This window comes from Lissotriton vulgaris, chromosome 6 (genome assembly GCF_964263255.1).
Source record: "Lissotriton vulgaris chromosome 6, aLisVul1.2, whole genome shotgun sequence".
Classification (NCBI taxonomy): domain Eukaryota; kingdom Metazoa; phylum Chordata; class Amphibia; order Caudata; family Salamandridae; genus Lissotriton; species Lissotriton vulgaris.
This window is the reverse complement of record NC_141694.1, coordinates 1,319,907,785-1,319,928,962: the sequence shown is the minus strand read 5'-3', so window position 1 is coordinate 1,319,928,962 and position 21,178 is coordinate 1,319,907,785.

Below are 21,178 nucleotides of genomic sequence, written 5' to 3'. Positions count from 1 at the left end.
TCTCTCCGTACTCAACTACCACAGCTCTTCGCAGAGCAGCGCTTGCGCGCTGGCTCACACTCGACCTAAAAAATGGAGTTGGGATTGTTGGGCTATTGAATTAGAAGGGAAAGGGAGAAGATCTTTGTTGATATATGCATTGGAGGGGTACGACACAAGAAAATTAACCAATCCAAACCGAAATTTAGTCATGTGGAACCTTTGTAAGTTTGGTCTCTTAAGCAAGTTTGGTTCAATGGTTGGTGTGGTGCTCAGTAGGAGGCATTGCCCGACTGCCTTTTTCTTTAAGTCAACCTCCCATCTCTTGTCTGCTATACATTTTAATATTTCAGTTTTAACTATGGCTTTTTCTGCTTGGTTAGTTTTCAACTGATTTTTGAACAGATCCCTCCTACTGATTGCTCGGAGGTATTCTCTGATATGTGTCAGCCATTTAATTTTTTTCAGCTTTTGCCAGTTTAAGACAGTCGGTGATTAAAGTTTGTGTCAGGGCTGCTTCTGGCCTAGACCAGACTGATAGCCATAGCAGTGTGGATGCCAGCCTCAGTGTGTCTCCCATGTATTAAAGACCTAGGGGGTCATTGTGATGGTGGAAGGACCGCCACCGCCAGTCCGGCGGTGGTGGTCCTTCCGCCAACACTATGCATTTTACCCACCAACAAATTAGGATGGCAGTGGGTACCACGGTGGATGCAAAGTCCGTCTGCCGCTTTACCCCCAAAGGCAATCCTCCCGATTGCCTGGCGGAGGGTGCAGTGCACCTAAAATGGTGGTGGTGCCTAGCAGGCACTATCCACCATATTAGGATGTGGGTTTTTGAAGGCCTTTCCATGGCGGCTATGACGCCATGGAAAGGCTGGTGGGGATTGGGATTGGGGGCCCTTTGCAGGCCCTCTTTGTTGGATGGTGTTGCTGCACTGGTGGTACCCATTGTATCCCCCTACATTTCCATACACCAAGTGGCAGGCACCGTGTGGGGCCTGCCACGTAGTGCAGGGAAATGCTCAGTGTGGCATTTTTGCGTGGCGGATGGTGCTGCATCCAGCAACACTGTCCGCAATGTTAAAATCCCAGGATGCACCTGCCAGTATGGTGGGCAATCCTAATAGCACTGGTGGGGCCGTCGCACGTCTGGCAGGTGGTCCCAGCACCGCTACCATGGCGGGTGAACTGATGTCCGCCCGCCATCGTAATGAGCCCCCTAATTCTTCATGCACTAACGTCGATTGGACAGAGTTAGGAATTGACAATAATCTGAGGAGGAATCTATTTGAACTAATTTCTATTTGGGAGTGGTCAAATATATCCCCAGATATCTGTGCTTTGAATAAATGTATATAGGGATGGCGGCATCCAAGAGCTAATTCATTTCCATGTGTATTTATTTATTAGGCACATTCTACAAGCGTGTTTGTATCTGGGAGCCATGATTCCATTCAAAACACTTTTAATTTCTCAGCAAATCTGAACAGCAAGACCATAGGTAGTTCAGAAAATGCCTGAAGAGCAACATTAGTTACTTAAAATAGAAATGTTTTTCTACCTTTCTAAATCTTCCAAAAGAATGTTTTTTGTTAACTTATTCCTAATCCACTGTTGAAGTAATGGGTGTTGACCATTTTGCTAAATTGTCCGATAGCTGATTAAACCAAGATCTATTCAAAGAGCAAATACTCTCACTGTTGCGACTAGTTCCCACGTCCAGTTGACTTTTGTGATGGTCTACCCACCAACCAGATCAGATAAAGTTAAGAATGAGTTATGTCTCTCACTGTGTCAATGCCACCATCCCTCAAATAGGAGAACATTTTTAAGCAAAACAGGCCTTATACCTATCAGTTTAGCAGTTTACACACCTCCATGTGTGGCAAATGCATCTCCTGGTACATCACTAGAGTATTCCTCGTAGTTCTTAAGTACGCTCATATAATATTTCTCCTCCCAGTTACTCCCGCCATTGATACTGCAGCCCGGATTTAAGGTCCGATTTGTGTTACTTTCTAGCTGCACCATCTCCATCAGTCATTCAGGACATTGCATTGTCTATTCATATATTCGTAATGCTAACCCCATAGAGGGTCGTCGCTTGGTCAGTAAGATGGGGGACGGTGCACTTCTAATTTTCTGACAATCAGGCTTGCATATAATGTTTCCATACATTCTAGGACAAGCAAGGTGCATGAGAGGGGTCTAAGGAGCAGTGGAAAGGAAGAGGAATGCAGATTGGTAGGAGTACTAAGAGAGAAAACACAGTATTTTGTAAAGTAACTAATATTTTAAGGGACTTAAAAAACAGAGTGTTGGTGTGTTTTTATCTATGTGTCTGTAAACATCGCCTGGTGAAACCCGACTGACAACCCACAATATCTGACTGAAAGCATCTGTACCCAACTATTTATCAGAAAATACATTTATTACCTCCTTGAAGCTACTCTCCTGCCCACATATTTACATATATACCACAAAACTGATGTCCTTGGTGTTAGACCTGGCATCCTTTGCGTGGTTTCCTCCTATCTTTTTGCCTCTCCCTCCTGTTTTTTTGATGCTGTGCGGGATTTTGTTTTTCCTGGTTTAGATCCTTTGGGCACTTTGCCATTGCTGATCAGTGTCAAAGTACAAGTGCTCCCTGTATAAATTGTTATTGTGATTGGTTATCCATGATTAGCATATTTACAAAAGAATAGAGAGGTGCACTCGATAAAGTCAGCAACGCGAAAAGTTCATTGATTATATGAGTCTTCTGTTCTTTCTTTAATGTATTCTTTATTTTCCTTAAAATACACAGGCACAGCCAAAGCGTTTCATTCCCTTTCGTGCCTTTGGGAATTTCGTCAGGGCATTCAATGAATGGTCATTCGAATTCAACAATCCTTAACAAAGTTCCATTAATAAGACTGGTACTCAGGTGTAGATAGTCGCAGTACAGTACGGTATATGCTGGATGGCGAGTAGCGTCCAGACAGGTCACAACAAAATTCGTTGGGTGCGGGACCTATAATATGGTCTCTGCAGTCCCCTGCTCCTCCCCGTGGATTAGTGGAAGCGGCATATACCGCCCCGACTGCGATGCTATTCCATTAAGGGGGCCAGGATACATACTCGGTGACTTTCTTTATCCTACATTGCGACATACGTGGGACATCACAGAAAAAACTCTACCTGGAATTCAACGTCAACTTGATCCAGGAATAACTACAACTGTACTGTGACTATCTACACCTGAGTACCAGTCTTATTAATGGAACTTTGTTAAGGATTGTTGAATTCGAATGACCATTCATTGTATGCCCTGACGAAATTCCCAAAGGCACGAAAGGGAATGAAACGCGTTGGCTGTGCCTGTGTATTTTAAGGAAAATAAAGAATACATTAAAGAAAGAACAGAAGACTCATATAATCAATGAACTTTTCGCGTTGCTGACTTTATCGAGTGCACCTCTCTATTCTTTTGTAATATTGCTCTGGCGGACATCCCTGGCAGCGGATGGTGAGAGTGGTTGCACCACTAACCAATTGGAAACAGAAAAAGTTGATGTGCTGAACCTTGGTCTGCTGCTGTGTGCTTTGGTTTATTGTATGATTGGCATATTTGTATTACCCAGAAGTCCCTAGTAAAGTGCACTGAGAGTGCCAGGGCTGGTGATTCAAATGCTACTAGTGGACCTGCAGCACTGAATCTGCCACCCACATGAGTAGCCCTAAAATGGCGTTTCAGGCCTGCCACCACAGTGCCTGTGTGCAGTCTGTGCACTGCCATGTCCTCCTGGTCAGTGTCCCCACTGACCAGGCCTAACCCTTCCCTTTCTGTGCACCTTGGTCACCCCTATGGAAGGCCCAATGTACCCCCTTGGGCAGGGTGTAGTGTATGTGAAAGGTAGAGCATGTACTAGTGCAGGTGACATGCTCTGGTAGTGAATCACAACCCTTTTCGTTTTTCACTATTGTAAGGCTATCTTGCCCCATAGGCTATCATAGGGAATGCTGGCTACAGTGGCTACCAGCATATCTTCCCATAGGAGCAAGATAGGACATAAAAGTCTGGTATCCCTGAACTCAGAATTTAATAACGCATCTTTTAGGAAAGGTTGTTTTTAAATCCTTTGTTTGAGAACAGCACTTTTAGAAAGTTGCTGTTCTCGTGTCTGACCTTTCTGTGTGCCTTGGCCTGTTTGTGAATTGACTGTCTGGTTTGTGAGTGACACTGGCTGGGTGGCTCCCAGAGGCTGAGTGGGCCATGCCTGGGCTGAATAGCTCCATCTGCATCTAGAGTGGTGGGCAGTGACGGCCCATGTAGGGCATTCCACCGGGCAGTGACATGGGGCGGGGGGGTGTAAAATACGGAAAACGGATGATCTCAGGTAACGTAAAAAATGAATAAAACACATTTTGTTGCGCACGCTGCTTCGCATTTGGCATTGCAGCGAGCGCAACGAAATTAGTTTTATTTATTTTTTACGTTACTTACCTGTAATCATCCGTTTCCCGTATTTTACACCCCCCCACCCTGCCCCTCTGCCGCCCCACGTCACCGCCCGGTGGAACGCAATACACGGACCGTCGCTAGTGGCGGAAGGGGGTAGCACCTGGGCCTGAATAGGGCTGTGCCTGCTTCCATAATGCTGGCTCCACATCCTGCTGGGCGGCTGAAGAACCTGCCCCTCTATCTGAAAGGAAAGGGGAAGCCAGGAAAACAAAGTGCTCAAGGAGCGCCCAGAACTGGTTCAGATCGGGATCAGAGCCCTCCTGCACAAAGGGAACAAAGACTTTTAGGGGTATAAGTACAGGACCCCTGCCTACAGAAAATTAGCTCATCCTGGAATCAAGAAGGAACCTCTGCCAAGGAGAAAGCTGGAAGACTGAAGAAGGAAGACTGTCCTGCTGTTGCTTTGCTGGACTGACCTGCTGTTGCTTTGCTGCCAAGGAGAGGAGAAGGACTTTTTTGTTTCTTTGTCCCCTTGATTGAATAGATCTCCAAGGGCTTGTTGTGAGCTGGCCTCCTGTTAAGAAGTCCCAGGAACAAAAGGACTTCACCCCCAGCTTTCCCTGAACTCTGTTGAGAGAGTTCTGCCCTTCCTGAGTGCTGAGGGGCATCTGGAAGTTGTGGCCTGCTGTTTGGAAAGCTGGAGAACAAGAAACTGAGACTATCTGCAAATTTTCACACATAGCTCGCTTGCAGAGCGCATCCCCGTCGGTGCGAGGAAATTCCTGCCGTCGCGAAGATCAAGATCATCGCAACGCCTATCACCGCTGCAAGAACCGAAGCATCCTTCGCTTGTGGAACGCATCGCTCCGGTGCCGAAAAAGTACCATCGCTGCGAGTATCGTCGCAGAGCCTGTCGTCACTGGCTGATATCGCTGCACCGCTTGCTTGCGGACCGCATCACGTCACTGCGAACATCGTCACAGAGCCATCGCATTGAGGGGCTGCGGGAGGAGAAGATCTACGCTGCGCCCGAATCGCCGCTGCACCTGAGATCGTCGCCGTCCCGAAGATCATCACATTGTGCCTTTGCAAGAAGATCCCTACGGAACCTACGCACCAAAATCCATACAAGGTATCGCCTCCCTCCCCATACAGACCGGATTCGTCGCAACACACCAGCTGCGTCCAGCGGGGCTGTCGCATCGCCTCCCCATGGTCTCAGGAGTGACGCATTGTTTGTTTTCCTCTGCACCAGCTTCTGTGTGGGAACTTTGTCCCATCTAAAGGTACTGTTGGCTAAACGTGACACAACTGTGAACTATTCTAACGCAACTGTTGATTATTTTGACACAACCCTGAAGAACTCTTTAAAAACCATATCTTGACCTGTGTATGTTGGATTTTTGTCATTTTGGTCTTGTGTAGTTTAGATTAAATTCCTTTTATGTTTCTAAACTGTTGTGGAGTCAGTGTGTGGTGTTTTCAATGTGTTACTGTGAGTGTTGGTACAAATACTTTAGACATTGCCTTTTGATAAGCCTGACTTCTCGTGCCAAGCTACCAAGGGGGTGAGCAGGGGTTATCTAAAGAGTGGTTCCTCCTTACCCTGACAAGAAGCAAGGGTCCCTATTTGGACAGTGGTACCTACCTCTGCCAAGTAGAGACCCCCAGTTCTAACACTTGGTCTTTACATAGACTATAATAAACTGTGCTTCTCGTTATATTAAAATAAGAAAAGAATTATGGGAGAACAGGAGAGTCTCAAATCTCTTTTTGTAATAAGGGCTACTTTGTATCAATGATGATCATCCTGAGCGGGAAACATCCATTACAACGGAGTCATTACAATTCACTACATTACAACACAGTCATTACAATGCAACTGCCTTTACAATGCATGACATTACAACGCAGGTCGCTACAATGCATGCCATTACAACGCATGTCACTTCAACGCATGCCATTACAACGCATTAAAAGGTAAGTAATGGGGAATAGTAATTTTTACCCCTACATTATCCAACACTTACCCTACTGTTGCACTCACTGGAGTGGGAATAATAATTTTTACACCTACACTATCCAACACTTACCCTACTGTTGGACTCACTGGAGTGGGAATAGTATATTTTACCCCTATACTATCCAACACTTACCATACTGTTGCACTCACTGGAGGGGGGGTAGTAAATTTTACCCCTACACTATCCAACACTTACTCTTCTGTTGCCCTAAAAGTATTATACATTGTAATGATATGCATAGTAATGGTATGCATTGTAATGGAATGCTTTGTAAATGTAGTTTCTAAAAATGCGTTGCGATGGCATGTGTTGTAAAATCATGCGTTGTAATGGATGTTGCAATGGGAAAACCACGTTGTAAAGGCATGCGTTGTAAATGGTGGCGATGTAACGTGTCCTATTCTCCTGAGCTACTATTATTACTGTTACTATTGGTCTTGCGACATGACCATGTCAGCAAAAAATGACATTAGTGGCCACCATGTGCAGGTTTACCAGCAGTGATCATCTAAATGAATCAGGAAGCGTTGTCAGCAGTAATGTAATAAAAGGGCTCTATTGATGTGGTATCCCTCTACATGGTTAATACATGACAAAAAATAGTACGATGTCCCAGACACCAAGGTAATAATATTAGAAATAAATCTCTCCAACGCTTCTTGATTTATCACTCATATAGCAGCTTTATATATATTTTGGAAATTCAGCCATTTTTCTTCAAACATCAACTTATGACAAAATACAGGCATTTTAGTCCTTAATACACACTTTTAAAGTTTGGTATAAAAATATATGTTAATTCAACCAAGCAAAAACTTTTTAAATTGCTGTCTGGGCTGCACATAGGAGAGCTACTCACATGTAGGTTGAGAGCTACCAGTAGCTCACGAGCTACTTGTTGGAGGAGCCTGAGGTAGACACTTCCCTCTATACTACAAAACGTCAACCTTTTAGGTCAGCATTTGCACATATGCAGGGAAAAGAAAGACTGCACAGAGAAAGAAGAGTGGAAGAAACAACTGTGTTAACTGGAACAGGGCTGGCTTTAGGGTGGTGCGACTGGTGCAGTCACATTTGACTCTTACTTTGGGAGGGTGCTCTGCTTAAAAATAACTTATGCGTTTAAAAGTATGTGCAGCAGAGTCCATTGTGTGTTCAGCAGTTTTCAAGCAACAATAAAAATGTCAAGATAACTCTGGTAATAAATGTTTTGCTGCCGAGAGATCAAAGTTTTGTCTAGTGGCAGTTTTGGCTCATCATAAAGTAGCGCAGAGGGTTAATGTGCCTACAGCAAAAAACACGTTCCAAGTAGGTGACAGAACTCAGTGGAACCAGTGAAGTTACTTAATGGCAAGAGTGATGTGATAGATAATTAATTTTCCTAAAATTACTATGGCAACAGATTGGAACACAGCTTTGAGATTCATTAGATTGACATTTTCATGGTGAATTCACGTGATGATAAATTCATGAACTACCAGGTAAAATTGCTTGGTTGTAAAAATGTATTTTGGTGAGATTATGTGGAAATCTATAGAGAACACAAATAATTTTACTTCAGAAGCAAGTCTATACTGTCATTGGGAAGTTCATATAATCAGACAAGACTGCATTTAGGTTTGTGTACGTACCATAGAGGAATATTTTCAATTGTTTCAAGATTTAACTAAGAAAATGTGTTAATATCTAACTACAGAGATTGCCCGACAATTTACACTTATATATATTTTTGTAATATCTGTGCACTTATGAATATAAGAAAAATTGTGTTCCTTTCTGCACAAAAACAATCCTACATGCAACGCAGGCACCCTTGCCCTATGGAGCAAGGGTGCCTGCGTTGGTGATAGGTGCCCAGTGTGCGCCAGGGCAGGAAAAAAGGACAGGAATGCGCCATATGCCTTAAATACGGTGCATTCCTGCCCTTCCGCAGTGATGCAGTGCAGCACAGCAAGGTGACTTGCAGCACTGCAGTGCACTACTTTGCCATACATATGGCCCTCAGTGTCTGTTGACTCCATTTGCCAGGTTGCTCCAGGTAAGCCTGGGCAAAGCACTACACTATGCTTGCATAGTTTGCGAAGTTTGCAATACTTCGCACTAAGCGAATTGCACATAGCACAGTGCAAACACGCGTAGCGTAGCGTAGTGCACCGGTAATTTTTTGCTTGCTCGCAGTCCTCAACATCTAGTTGCTGATCTCGAGCGTGGAAAATAAACCTCCCAGTGAGCTTCTGAATGCGGGGGTTCAGGTTTCTCATTGCCAGTAGTCCTGTATGCTCGCGACCGCTCACAATGAGAAACTAGCAGTCCAGCGATGAGAAAGCTGCCGTTTGAGTAAAAATCTACGCGAGCGGCAGTAAAAGACAGCTTGCACTGTGAAGATGCCGTTTTCATGATTGCACAGTGCGGACAAGCATCCGGCACTGTGCAATCAGTGCGAACAGCGCACTATGCAGTTGACGTAGTGATACGCGTAGCTCGCAAAGTGCACTTCGCATAGCTACACATAGAGCTACTTCTCAAACTACGCCCAGGGTTAGCTCCAGGTCATCTTGTTAGGAGAAGATATCTTGACTTATTTGGTAATGGATAGAGGTGCAGAAACCCGTTTTATGGGTCTAAGAGGGACATCTCCCTACTGTTATGGTTGTGAGATGTGGTATCTGGGGTTTCAGAGGGAATAGCCTGAGTAGCAGGGCTGTCCATGTTTGCAGAGGGACATTTTCTTGTTCTGTGTTTACAGGTGGCCAGGGGTATAAAACCGATTGGCTTTCAAGGGTCTATGAACGTTTGAAGACTACTGAGCTTCCAACCTCAGCTAAGACCTCTTGTCTGAACCACACATTGTTGGGGTATTCGTCCTAATTACAACTTTAGTAAAGAGATTAACCAATTCTCCTACAACAAATGCAAACGTACCTGTCCAATATACTCTATATAAATGATATTTTTATTTGCCCTTCCCTATAAACCAATGTTTGTGTTTGTCTGTCTTTGTGTGTCTATATGAGTTAATCTCGGATTTAATGCTCACTAAATGGCATTCTTCTGCTTATTCCTGAGCAGCATTTCAAAACATAAGGAAACATTTTGTCTGTCAATGCTAGGTGAATGAAACTAATGGGTAGTCTGTAAATAGTGGACCTGCTCAGATACAGCACATAGGACATTTTAGTTATGATTCCCAAAATCTTCAATGCACCATCGAGAATTTAGGGACACACAGAGGTTCCAATTCCAGATATTCTTGAGGAACCAGACACGGATGGTAAGACTTGATGCTGAAATGCTGGCAGTTGCTTCATGCCTGCTGTGGTGCAAACACCCTATCATTCTTAGGACTGTAAGAAGAGGTCTTGGTGAAAAACATACCATGATTGTTATATATGCAGAATTTGTAGTGGCAACAGCGGAGCAGAGATTTATGACCCAATGAGAATTCTAAGTTGACAGCCAAAAGGTGCTAGAGGCCTGTGCAAAAAGGGAACAGTAGCCGACTGTGTGTGTGGGATCACTGACACAATATCAACCCCTATTATATTGACCTACACAATTATCGAATCACTAATATCGTAGACAAAAATATTGACTACCAATTCACACAATTGAAATTACAGTCAGTCAAATAATCTTTATTTCGGTCATAGACCATAAAAGATACACACAATCAATATCATTACCAATATTTACAACTTCTTAAAAACTGGAGCACAATCCAGTTATCATTCAATATAAAAAAATATTAAAAGTTTTAAGAAATATAAAAACATTACACAAATATCGAGAAAAAATATAGCTCAAAAAATTGTTGACTACAAAAATTTTGACTACAAAATAATCGTACACAAAAATATCGGAAAATTCAAAATAACATATAATCCCAAAAAAATATCAACAACACAGACAACGCTAAAATACATTTTAACTCAACATACAAATAACATTAAAACATTGCAAAAAATCATTTTAACCCTATAAAAAACATTTCACGCATCAAAATATACATTAAAAATGTGATCAAACAAATATGAAAATCACAATATTACTAAAAAACTTTAAAATTCTAATAAAAATAAATACACAAATACAAAAAGAAATTAGCATTTAAAAAACCTTTGAAATTCACAGAAAAAACAAAGGTTTCATTGACGTTATAGATAGTTGGACATTTCAATCATACAAAACCATAGAAATTCCGCAGTTATATTTAGTTCAGGTAACTATAACTCGCGCCCCCGCAATGCAGTGTTGATGTCACATATTACATCATTCATGAAATGGTTAGTGACATCACTGATGACATTACTGATGACATCTCAAATGACATCACTGATGACATCACTGATGAATGTGGTTTCCTTTAAAATAAAAATATGTATTATATATATACACCAAGCTGTATTGAAGAATGAGTGGCTGTGGAAGTGTCTGGATGGAGGGCTTAGTAGGTGTATGACTGACTGTTTAAGTGAATGATTAAATGTGTCTTACTGAATACATTGGTTAGTGACTAAACTGTGTGACTGTCTGTATCAGTCTGTCTGGTCTCGTGTAAGCTGCTGCATCGGTTGGTGAGTTGCTACATGTGAGTGCATGACTGACTGGGATGAGTGGTGGTGTGTGAATGTCTATATAGGTGTATGACTGCATTTGATAGTGTTCTATTGATCAGTGACTGCATGTATGAGTGATTGTATGGGTGAATAAGTGGATGTGTGTGTAAACCTAGGAATCAGTAAGTGCTTATGTAGTAACTGGTATTGGTGTGTCGATGGTTTCAAAAATGGTAGTCCGTATTTTACAGTGTGTGTATCAAAGGTTATATTAGGGTGTGAGGAGGTGTATCAAAGTTTCACATGGATGAGGTAATCAGTGATGTCATCAGTGATATCACTAACCATGTCATGAATGATGTAATATGTGACATCATCAGCAGCGCATTGCGGGGGTGCGAGTTATAGGTAGGTGAACTAACTATAACGGTGGAATTTCTATGGTTTTGTATGATTGAAATGTCCAACTATCGTCAATGAAACATATGTTTTTTTAGTGAATTTCAAAAGATTTTTAAATGCTAATTTCTAACTATAACTTCCCTGAAACCTATATTTTTTTCTGTGAATTTAAAAGGTTGTTAAGTGCTAATTTCTAACTATAACGTGCCTGAAACCTATGGTTTTTTCAGTGAAGTTCAATGGTTTTCTTAAATGCTAATATTGTAGCCATACTTGTGTTAGTAGCTAGGCCATTCCATAAGTACGAGACTAGTAAGTGGATGATTAGAATGCTGTAAATAGAGTGCCTGGTGTATTTATAAGTGCTTTGGTATTAGCTAAGTGATTGCATAAGTACATCATGCTAGATGGGTGACTGGAGAAGTTTATGGGGACTGACAGGGTGATTACTAGAGTGCATGGGTACTACCAGGGTATTTAGAGGAGTGAATGAGTAGTATGTGCCTGCTTAGAGGTTCGTATGGATAGTACACAGAGAATTGTAGCAATGCTTGTGTTAGTGCTTGGGCCATTCTATGAGTACATGAGCAGTCATTGGATGATTACAGTACTGCAAGGAGAGTGTATGGTGAATTGATAAGTGCTTAGGTATTAGTGAGAGATTGCATTAGTGTATAGTACTGGCTGGGAGACTCGAGATGGGCATGCAGAGTGATAGTATCTTTGATAGACTGCAATGGTAGTACCTGGGTGGATTAATCTCACCTGTTTTTAAGTAGATATGAAATTATTAGTAATATATTTCCAATTCTTTTTTTAACACAAATATAAACTATTTTAAAATGTAGTAGTAAGATCTATAAAAGAGAAAAAAAAAATTCTGTTAATACATATTATGTTATAGTTTTCGCAACATGACATAAGTATACAATTACATCACATATTCAATTTGCATTTTTCTGCAGTCTTCAGATTGTATTGAATTTCACCATAAACAGTGATTTCAATGTTAATCATCAGATGACAGCAGGCAAAAAAATACAATCAATAAGATTGTTAAAAAAACATACTTCTCTTCAAAATGTCTACAACAAACTCAACTTGGTATTTACATTTTCACAAATGAACATCCTTGGTAACATAGTATATAAATCGAAGATCAAATATATCACCACCTTCTTTCAAACACAATTTTCCAAACGCAATATCAAAGAACAGGATCAATAATTGATACCTTAATTACGAACATCTTCCCAATTGACCAAATGATGTTTCAGAAAATATTTCCATTGAGTATATAAAAAAAACTTAAGTCATATACACACCTTCCCAATAGGTCGAATGATGTTTCTGAAAACATTTGCAATGAGGATACTCAAGATACACTTCTAAAATCTTCTTCATATGTTTCCAATAGGGTGAATGATGTTTCTAAAACCAATTGTGATGGAAATATGCAAAATATACTCAGAAATTCATGTTGATATTTTCTCAGATTTTTGGCATCAAAAATATCAAGTATGAATATGGTAATTCATTAGGAAACCGAAATGTATACTCTAAATGTGCATCATTACATGGTGTCCATCCTTTATTGCATTTTAAATACACAATATAGTGGGCAGATGTTTAAGTAGGTCCATCGTGGAAAACAATAGCCACTGTTTAAAAGTTCTTCCTGAAATTGACACTTGACCTGCCACAACATTTTTAATTTTCATTTCCAATTTTGTTCCATGTGCTCTACAACGTTGCAGTATTAACATAATATATTGTCCACATCTTTCTATAAATAATGTTGACAACATGTCCGATTTGCACTGAGTGCATTCCTTATGTCGATTAGCTGATTTCACTAGATCGTTGAAAGACACTGTTTCCAAATCAGGCATTGTCAAATATATGAATTGTTCTAAAAAAAGGACAACGTTCACAATTACATTAGCGTAGCAGTTGATACTAAGCATGGGCGAATTTTGCGAATCTCGCGTTTGCGAATTTTGCGGATTTGCGAACTCGCAATCCGCAAAATCCGCGAATTCTCGCGAATTTGCGGATTTTTTTTTGTGTTCGCACGGGTTTCTGCCAGTTCGCGAGTGTTTTGTACAATTTCGCAAACGCTAACTTACCTGTCGGGTCGCAAGTTTTGCGAACTTGTTGTTTCTACGTGTCCAGCCTGTTTGGGACACTCTTCTTCATCACTGCCACTCTCTGTCACCACTGCCACTCTCTGACTACTCATGCCACCCTCTGGCCCACCCATGCCACCCTCTGTTTCATCACAGCACCCTCTGGTTGTCCAGTCAGTGTACATTATTGTGGCAAAGCAAAGCACACCTTCCCTGCCTCAAGTGACCTGAATTAATTTGGGGCTGATTAATGTGTCACAGAATATTTTTTTAGCTGGCACCTGCTTCCTTAGTGCTTCCTGATTAGTGATCTTTTGCACTTGCTAAGTGCTTTCATTGTTGCAAAATTAGTTACAACACCTGCCCTGCCCCAACTGACAATAATGAATTAGGGGCTGATTAATGGATTTGAACTTCCAGCCTGGCTCCTGCTTGTCTCCCTTAGCTGTAATTCAGGACCTTTGTGGCATATGTGTAACTATTCTGAGGTTCAGAGCAGGGTCACATAATAGTTGCAACTGGCAACTGAACTCTGGAGGGGCCCCTCAGGAAGCACTACAGGAAATGGCTACTAATGATGAGCCTGAACTTTTGAACCTGGTAAGTAGTTTCAGTTTTGCTAAGATCGTATTTCTGCAATTTAGCGCTTATTCGCGGGGCGCGAAGTTGTACTGGGAAGCCGCGAACTCACGCGAACAGTGCGAGCAAGCCATAAAATCCGCTGCTCGCGGATTTGCGGATTTTGCGGGAGATTCGCGAATCTCGCGGATTGCGAATTTACCGAAAATCCGCAAAATCCGCGAGCGAAACGGATTTTCCGCCCATGCTTAGTTGATACCTGAATTATTTTCTAACTGATATCCTACAATATTAGCAACCGTGTTTCCTTCTATTTTCTTTCCAGACTCGTCATTTTTTTCAATTCTTTGTTTCTTTGCAACCTCAATAAAATCTTTATCATTTTTTAATTTTGGACGTATTAAATATTTTTCATAAATAGGATATTCACCTAAGTTAGGAGCATACACTCTTCTTAACCTATTGTACTCTTTTACACAATTTACATCTGCTCTAACCTTTCGCTCATCGAAATCAATCAAATACAATCCGTATAATGTGCTTACTCGAGACAATGCAACATATGCCATACCCTCTTTAAACACAGAGCTTCCAGTATTTCCCAAAGCATTGTCTACACTTAAACCTTGAGATTTATGAATAGCCACTGCATATGCTAAACAAACAGGGAACTGTTTTCCACGAACATACATATTTTTTGCAAGCAAGAAACTAACAGAATAGCGTGCAATCTGTTTCACCTCTTCAATCTGATCAAATTTAATCTTCAAAAATTCAATCCCATCTCTATTTGCATAACTAACAAAGTCAACAACTTTCTCCATTGCTCCATTTACTTAACCTTTTTCATCATCTAAATTACGCTGTAACATTACCTGGCAGTTTACAGATACATATAAGATATTTCCCAAGCCAGCAGTCTTAGATATTCATTTTTCAAAAAAATCTAATTTTAACTGCAATTTCTCTGACAAAAGAATAGTTACTCCTTCATGTTCTATTTTATCAAGAGATACCATTTTCATTATGGTTTCATCCTCCAGTTTCAAGAGTTCTTCATTGAATGTAGAGCATTCTTTCAGTGTTGGCATAAGGCAAATTATAGAATCCTTCTCTGCAATTCTTCAGTAGATTGTTTAGCTGCAATATTTTCTTTTGGAAACAAGTTTTATTAATAGCTGACTTTCTAAAGCATTTTTTCCATCTTTTGTTAAGACACCAATTCTAATATTTTATAGAATATTTACATAATCTTCATCATTTGCTTGTCACATGTTCTTCCTAAGTTCCTTCTATTAAATCAAAGTATTCACATTTCCAATAATTCCCAAAGATTTTTAGTGTATTCATGAAAAAGGGTTTTAAAAACCAGTTGACCTTTCACAGGTGTGAGTTGTAGTAGATCACCAAATACAATTACATGTTTTCCTCCAAATACAGCATTGTAATTTGTTTTTAAAATCTGCTGCATCCTCAAATGCAGCAGAGTCAACAACATTAAGGGGTCGATTAGGATCGCGGACGGACTTGCGTCCGTCCGCGACCCCAGAGCAGGAGGGAACCTCCGCATGGCATGCGGAGTTCCCTCCTGTGCAATTAGGATGTGACCGCCACCCTGGCGGTCACATCCTCTATTTTTAACATTGCCGCGGATGCAGCTTCAAGCTGCACCTGCGGCAATGTTAAAAATGCACGCATTGCATTTGCATGCAGAAAGAGGCAGGCACCGCGCGGTGCCTGCCGCTTTCTGCATGCAAATGCAGGGGGGTACCATAGGTACCCCCCATTTGCACCCCCCACCCCCCTTCACCTAGGGGGCCCGCAACGGGCCCGCGCAGTGAAGGTCCGTATGCTTTTACGCGGCAGAAAACCCGCCGCGGAAAAGCATACTTTACTGGCCATCCTAATATGGTGGACGGTGTCTGGAAGACACCATCACCATATTAGAGCTTTTCCGCCGCGGTTGTAATCCGACCGCTGCGGAAAAGCTGCGGACAGAAACCAGGACCCACCAGCCATCCTAATCTGGCGGTGGGTCTTTGGTCAGTCCGCTGCGGATTTTCCGCATCCAAGGGGCCGGCGGTGGCTTCCGCCGGCCCCGAGGATGCGGAAAATCCGCAATCATAATGACCCCCCAAGTTTGAGACCATGCTTACTTCATCAATTACCAGGAGTTTCATTTTCTTTAGTACTCTTGAAACTTTGAAACAAGCTTCTCCAGATAGCTTGTGGTGTTTTAACTTATGTTTATGTTCTGCTGGTAACATAAGTGGACGATGTAATGTAATCCCTTTAATGTTGTGTGCTGCTAACCCAGTTGGAGAAGTTACAACACAAGACAAATGTGACTCCATTGTTTTCTGTAGATAACTTGACAAACATTTAATCAAGATGCTTTGCCCCATTCCAGCTTGTCTACTGATGTGCATAAGAATAGGTCTAAATGGTGTACATTGGCAAACATTCTTTTCATGCAGTAATCCATGTTGTATCTGTTGTGTAACTTGGTGATATATTTCTTTCTGTTCAGTATTCAGACGTTCCTCTAAATTTTCCAAAGCAATATTGTCCTGTTGTGCTTGCTGCATCACAATTTCTACTTCACTCATTGCTATTGCCGCTTCATTTTCAAGTATGACTTCTCCTAGTGGATCTTAACTTTGTGGAGCAGAACTCTGACTATCTTGAGAACCATCTCTATCTATTTCAGCTGCATTGTTCTTTCTTTATTTATCTCTTCGTTCAACATTTGGAGATAATTTGAATAAATTGTAAATTCAATGCTATCTTTACATACATTGAAAGACTCATCATAGCAGTCAAAGTCTCAAAGAAATTCCATTCCAGTCCACCAAGGTTTGAAGAGTTGCAGAAAAGCTAAATAGAAAAACTCTCTTTTATCTGGAGTATCACAACTTAATTTCCTATGATTAATCAAATTTCCTTTGTCATGCTTTACCAAATATACTTCAGATCCAATTACAGAGTATTTTCCTTCATTTATATTTTCCGTAACATTTTTTTAAAAACTATAATGCTACAGCATTTCATATAAACATATGATTTCCAGGTATGGCCTTCTATTTGAATTGTACATATTCAACATATTTGTTTTCAGAAAATCTTTACTTTCCAGTTCATTTAGAACCAAGTATTCAATTTCTTGTACAGATTTCAAAACTCGATTTCTTGTTGCCACAAGACCTAGACTTATCCAGATGATTCCTCTTGACTTTGAATATAAACCTGCAGATGTCAATCGATCAGTACATTCATATGATCCAATTTCTCGATGTGAAAACATCTTCAAGCAGAAGTTGTACAATTTTTTGCTAAGTGTCTTCTCCTGTGATATTTCCTCCCACATTTGTTTCAATTCTGTCGTCTCAGACTTGCTAATATTTGACGTGACATAGCGAGTAACAGCAATTGAGTTATCTGCAACATATTGTATGTCCACATCTTCAAAATGGCTGGATTATAATCATTAATGTAGTTCAATTCTTCTGTTCTTTTCATATTATAAGTATTTTTGGGTGATTTTCGAGTGATAGTGTGCCTTACTGCTGACATAAAACTGTTCACTCTTCCTTTGGAAATTACTGGATGTGGAAAGCCAAATCGACATTTTGTGTCAAATTTATCCTTTGACTTATATTTCTGTCTGTAACATTTTCTACATCGATGACTCTGAAACCGTAAAACTTGCTGTCTTAAGATATTTTCTCCTTCTGTTTATGGAATCGCACAGGTAACATAGGTGTTTATTAGGATAGTGGGCGGGCTTTGCCCGCCCGCCACCCTTTCGGTAATGTGGACCGTCGCCTACAGGGCGGGGTTCCGATTTTGGCATTAGGATGCGCCCGCCACACAGGCAGGCGCATCCTGTATATTTACCATTGCGGCGGGCGGAGCGGAAATCTCCGCCCGCTGCAATGGTAAAAATTAATGTTGTGCATTTCAAAGGACAACATGACAGGCACTGCGCGGTGCCTGCCATGTTGCACTTTGAAATGTGCGGGGGTACCATAGGTACCCCCATGTGTACCCCCTAAGCCCCGGACTGCCAGGGGGCCCACAAGGGGCCCCCGCAGGGATTCTTCGCATGCCTTTCCAAAGCATTTGAAAATGGCCATAGTAATATGGCGGGCCATCATGTAACTCATTGTCCGCACCGGCCGCAAGGCGACCGGGGCGGAAAACAGGCGGGCGGTGTTTGACACCGCCGCTGTCCCCCCCGCCATCCAAATATGGCGGGGGGAATTGGCCAGTGGATGTCGGGCGGATTTCGTCCGCCAGGCTGGCGGTGGCCACCGCCAGCCTGGCGGACGAAATCCGCCCGACATCGTAATGACCCCCATAGTCTTCAATAACAGATAAAACAGTCTCATTCGAATCCGTTCCAAATTTGAGTGCATCTTTGATCCATAAACGCAGATGTATATGAGGATCACCTCTAGCTTGGTATTCTTTTCTCCCAAAAAATCAAGAACTTCGCCAATAGGTTGATTCTTTTTATTACAGATGAAAGACATCATTGCTTCAAACCTATGATTAAAATATCTGCAAACATTTACAGGATCCAGGGAACACAGTTCTCCAGCTGTCTTTAATTCAATATTTTCTATATTTGAATTTGCTTCTTGTAGAAAATCCAGTAAATCATTCCATGCGTACTCAGCACAACTAAGTGTAACAAACCATGTAGGGGTTCCTAAGTTTCTTAACATACATTTTAATTCCCCATGACGTCAAAACCAATATTCATTATTGCCACGTTGACATGCCATCAAATTAATTAACTGTGATTTTAAATGTACGTAACTTTCTTCAACTTTGTCCATAATTCCTCTGCAGAAACATGTAAAAGATGCGTTCTTGTTTTTAATATATGGTGGACTGCCTATAAAAGTACAGACAGATCGGACTCAAATAAAAGATGAAACAAATATGGAATACACTGACGAAATCTTGGATCTTTGGAGTACAGTCGTAAAGTACGATATTCTGCAGCTGGAATCTGAACTGGTCGTTCATCATATCGTCCCCCTTTTCCAGTAGGGAACGGCAGTGGAAAACAACGAGCTTCCAATCTTTTTTCCACACAATGATGGGAGTTCCTTTTGGTTTTTTCATCTGGAACATTTGAATAGTATCTCCTATCAGTTCTTTTGTATGTAGAGGGTATAGAGCATAATGTTCATAAATTTCTTCTTTTCTTCAGTTCCCCACTTTTTCTATTTGTCCACTTGAAATCTGTGTATCATCTTCTAAAGTAATTTCTTCTTCTTCTACATTAACATTTTTATAGTAAATATTGTTTTGCACCAGATATTATGTAGCCTTTTGGACTGTTGTGACATCTACTAACTCTCGCCATATTTTCCGACTCTTTGTGGGTACACTATTAACAAGAATGACTACAGGTTCAGTATCCTCTCTTTCTACACTAATAGTTTCAATTGTTTTCTTAAAGTCTAAAGGTAAATACACAACTCTTCCTTTTAAACCTCTTTGTAGATCTTTTGGAGGCAGCTTACCTGTTTTAGGCACCATACAAATTATAGCCTGAAAAGGGTGCACAGATGTATAAGGATGGCCTCATATGTATTTAAATCTTTAAGTTCAGGAGGTGTAGCTACTAATTCTAAGTCATTATGGACAAGTCTAGCTGGTTTTTTGTTTTCTTCTAATTTATTGTAACAATCTTTACAAATACATTGTACAGTACCTAACTCAAAAAGACCTTCTACAAACAGATAAACAGCAAATTCTCTCCTTTTATCATTGTTTTCCTTCTCACTTTTTAAAAACACATCTACATTCCTAGTATATATTTTATAATGAGTACGTCGGCAACAACTACAAACATAGTTGGGATTTTCACCTGAAACTACTTTATACTTTGTTATTTCTTTTTCAAACTTCACATCAGTAGTATCTTGCATCTCTTCAACATCTACACTTATCAAACTCTCACTTTCTCTACACTCCTCTTCACCAGCAAAGAAACGTAACTCTATATCATCACAATTTCTTTTTATATCCAACACTGAACCATGCAAAAGAGCTATATTAATTTTATTTAGACCTAAAGTAGGACTTTTCACGTAGTATAATCTTCTAACTAACTTTTGCATTTCGGAATGATGTACTGCTAACATTAAATTATGAAAACGACTTTGACACACTTTCCTAGAAAGACAAGCCAGAGAATGACCTTGCAACCCTGTATTTTTTCTCACTTTGCAAGGATCCAGTCCTTGTAATATCTTAATCTTCTGTTTCACAGTTTTTTTCTATATTCTCTTAAGAAATTTAGTAAAATATCAATAGATTGTTTACGTGTACTACAAATACTACTAGGATCCCATGTAAACCCTGGAGCCTGGGTACATCTCCCTTGAACATCCTCAGCTATTACTTCTTCAACATTCCTAGGAACTATATTTTCTTTTTCGATTGGACAACCATTTTGCATTTCGTAACAATGACCACAGGTATCAACTGCATACACTATACTATTTTGTTGAAAATAACTTTCTTCATTAAAAAAGTTTCCGTACTAGAAGTATGCTTCCATTCTCCGGAAAATATTTTACAAAAATTTGTTCTATTTACAATTCTTTTTCTTTTACATTTGTCCTCCATACGCTGCATTATGGTATTTAAAGTTTTAATTCTCTTGAAAATTAAAATATATATTTTTTTTAATTCAAAGGCTTCTTCAATTACACCTAGAATCTCCCTTTTTGTCTGTAAAATGCTGATCTCCTTATATATATTTTACATTTTTTTAGTACATTTTAGAGTACTCTACTTTTATAGATTCTCTATCGGATTTCTGAAAACCGTTTCTTCCTTCATCCAACATAATCCTTTTTCTGATAATCCAATTTTCCACTTTTTTGTACATTTTTCTTTTCCTTTTGTTTCACTGTTCTATCTGTCTCTTCTTCATTTTTAAAATTGGAAACAGTGTTTGCAAGTTTTTTTTCAAAAATGGTTTACTTTTCTTACCAGAAGACTTTTTCTTTAAAGATCCATGTTGAACTTGATCTA